Source organism: Rattus rattus, chromosome 16 (assembly GCF_011064425.1).
Source record: "Rattus rattus isolate New Zealand chromosome 16, Rrattus_CSIRO_v1, whole genome shotgun sequence".
In the NCBI taxonomy this organism is placed as follows: Eukaryota; Metazoa; Chordata; class Mammalia; order Rodentia; family Muridae; genus Rattus; species Rattus rattus.
The window spans coordinates 36516268-36519986 of record NC_046169.1 but is presented as its reverse complement, the minus strand read 5'-3'; positions in this window follow the sequence as shown (position 1 = coordinate 36519986).

Sequence of the window (3719 nt, the reverse complement as noted above, 5' to 3'; positions counted from 1 at the left end):
ATTTTTTAATTAAAAAAGTTGACTTAAACTTGTTTTGAGTTACTTGCTTCAGACTTAACTTTGACAGTGACAACATAGAAGACTGTGTAATGGCCAGGCAGTGATGGCCCACTCAGAGGCGGAGGCAGGTAGGTGGGTCTTTGTGAGTTCTACAGAGGGGCTCCAGGATGACCAGGGCTAGACAGCAAGACCCTGTCTTTAAAAAAAACAAAACAAAAACATACAAATAGCAAATACAGGACCACGTAATGGGAGATATAAATTGTTGCCTCTGTTGTCTCTGTCAATGAATTACATTTATACTTAATATCATTACAAACATAATTTGTAGCACATTGAAGAATTTGTTCATTTATAAGGTGACTGATCATTAACTTTTTTTTTCTTTTTTTTTTTTTTTTTTTTGGAGCTGGGGACCGAACCCAGGGCCTTTCGCTTCCTAGGCAAGCCCTCTACCACTGAGCTAAATCCCCAACCCTAACTTTTTTTAAAGGTTAATTTGCTTTACATTTTTTTTAGAGTTTTATTTGTTTATTTAATGTATGTGACTACACTGTTGGTCTCTTCAGACACACCAGAAGAGGGCATCAGATTCCCTTTCAGATGGTTGTGAGCCACCATGTGGTTGCTGGGAATTGAACTCAGGACCTCTGGAAGAGCAGCCAGTGCTCTTAACCGCTGAGCCATCTCTCCAGCCCTGATCATTAACTTTTATGTCTTAACCTTTTTTTTAAGTTTACAATAAGTTAGTAGCTCTCATAAGATTAGGATTTTATAAGACAGGGTTTCTCTGTGTAGTCCTGGTTGTCCTGGAACTCACTGTAAACCAGGCTGGGCTCAAACTCTGAGATCTACCTGCATTTGCTTTGCAAGTGCTGGGATTAAAGGGGCATGCAACGTTTTGACTTCAAGCTCTTCTAGTATTAAAATAAACTTTAAACCACAGGTACATTCCACGAAGAGACTGGGAACCTCATTTTCCCAAGCCTTTTTTTTTTTTAAAGATTAGTTTATTTATTTCATATAAGTACACTGTAGCTGTCTTCAGACACACCAGAGGGCATCAGATCCCATTACAGACGGTTGTGAGCCACCATGTGGTTGCTGGGATTTGAACTCAGGACCTTTGGAAGAGCAGTCAGCGCTCTTAACCACTGAGCCATCTCTCCAGCCCTTCCCAAGCCTTTTATGGTATTCTTTTCACAGGGTTGTATATATATTTTTTCCAAACAGCAAAAGCTTAATGAGGTTAGCAAAGACATGAAGTGATTAGACTTAATCTTTAAGTCAGATTTTGTTAACATGAATAAACCATTATAATCTAAGGAATTTATATATGGCTGGTTGTAGGAAATTAAGATTTCCTGTATATGGACTTTCAACTATTTACTTTTTTTGGTTGTTATAAGTTTTAAGTTGGCAAGAACCACGAAGGTATTCTGAGAACCAAGAAGGTATTCTGAGAGCTAGACATTTGTAATTGCGCATGCACGCACGCGCGCGCGCGCGCGCGCACACACACACACACACACATATACTAGCTGGGCCTGGTAGCATAAGCCTATAGTTCCATTCCTTGAGAGCATATACTAGCTGGGCCTGGTAGCATAAGCCTATAGTTCCATTCCTTGAGAGGCAGAGGCAGGAGGAATTCTGAATTATAGGCCATCCTGGAGTACAAAGCCAAGTTCCAGGCTACATAGAGAAACACTGTCTCAAAACGAACAAGAGGGGCTGGAGAGATGGCTCAGCGGTTAACAGCACCCGACTGCTCTTCCAGAGGTCATGAGTTCAATTCCCAGCAACCACATGGTGGCTCACAACCATCTGTAATGAGATCCGATGCCTTCTTCTGGTGTGTCTGAAGACAGCGACAGTGTACTTACATATAATAAATAAATAATTTCTTAAAAAAAAAAAACGAACAAGAACAGCAATACATAGAGTGATGTATAAAAGTAACAAATAAACTAATCATTTGTAGTAATAAAATTTCCCAAGGGGAGTTAGCAGGCAATAACTGGGGCCTTTAATCAGTATATACAATGGCTTTCTGGAGCCTTAACTCAATATATGTAACAACTTTCTTTTTGTTATATAGGGAGGCCTCCTCCTTTCCACTTCTAGTCTTTAGCCTGCACACTCAGAAAACCTTGAGACTTCGTATAATTAGGGCACAGACCCGGCTGGGAGCTATGACTGGACACTCCAGCGAAGGTCCGGTGACCTTACTGCTCTCCTCTTTTCTTGGGGGAATATTAACATTTGAAGGAGCCCAGCTGCAATGCTTTTAAGCAGGCATAGCTCATGTCCTGAGGATGGCAGGTGCTCAATTCCGAAGTTATCGGACAATACCACCTTAATAAAAGGAGGTCACAGGGAATGACACGATGAATAATTATCTCTGTACATACTGTAAAGCCATTAAGCCTTGTAAGTTTCCAGATAGACCTTACAGAAAACGTAAAGTAGCCTTTATAAGTTATACAGCATGTAGAGGGTTTGTTTTTTTAAAATCATAATGTTATTAAATTTATATTAACAGCATATAACAATTTAGCTGAGGGAGCCCTCTTCAAACTATGATGTTGGAGTTATCGAGAGATTTTAGACAAAGGGTCCCTTTTATCCTTTTCCTGTCCGAGCATCCTGTTAGCTGGTTTTAACACACACACCTTTTACCATGAGGTAAACAAGAGAAGCTTCCATTGGGAACCCGCTTACCTCTTACCGGTTCTCAAGAGGACATAATGTCTTTTTCCCTGGGGTGTTTTGTTGTTTTCTTTCTCTGTCACAGGGTCAGGGAGTTACCCTGATCTAGGAAAGAGGCCTTGGAGGACACTTTGAAATAACATGCTTGGGTCTGAAGGAGGCAGGCCAAATCCCATTTCCAGACCATGCGTTGCAGCGAAGTAAAATAGCTTGTGACAATTTTCAGTGTTATCCATACCCAAAACATACACAGACTGAACTCAGAGACCTCCATCTCCATAAGCAGTCTGTGTATTCTGTAGACCGATGCAGACAGCCTGAGAAGCCCAAGGAGGAGCTGATAAATAGAAATAAAAGCAAGAGTATGCATGTTTGGTGGGACGGAAACAAAAGCTAGACTAAAGGCTTAAGGTAAGATGTTCCCCCAAACAAAAATACCACCCTATCTCAGTGGGGAACCAGCTTAGAGACCTAGGAGAAACAGCGGGCACTAGGACCCAGTTGTAAGTGGAAGCTGAGTGGCAGGACCAGAGGAGTTAAAATGAGCTTGGGGGCGGGGCAAGGTGTACGTGGGGGCGTGGCCTCGAACAATATTCCGGTTCATTTTTGAAAGTTGTCTAGGTCTTCGAGAAACATTCAAACATTCCCAACTGGAGCCAGCAGTGGCCAACATTGGGGGAGTCAAGTGGACAGATTTGAGTGGATAATTGGATGAGTTCGGTAGGTTGGAGATTCTAGAGCCCGTTTAAACAGTTTGGTTTAAATTTGAAATGACAGGGAGGACCAGTGGAATGGCTTATTCTGCTGCCTGAGGCATTCCCCCGGGTTTAGGGAAAGAAGGAAATGAATCCAAGCGTTGGAGGTTCGGGGGACTATCCTGTGCTCATAAGATCCAGCAGAGTCACAAAATTCAACATGGGGGGTTCCCTGAATCTCTAAGGCTTTGTGATCCTTCGAAGAAGCCCCTGGGGCTTCTCGGAGTCCTGTCAGGGCACCTGTGAGTCAGA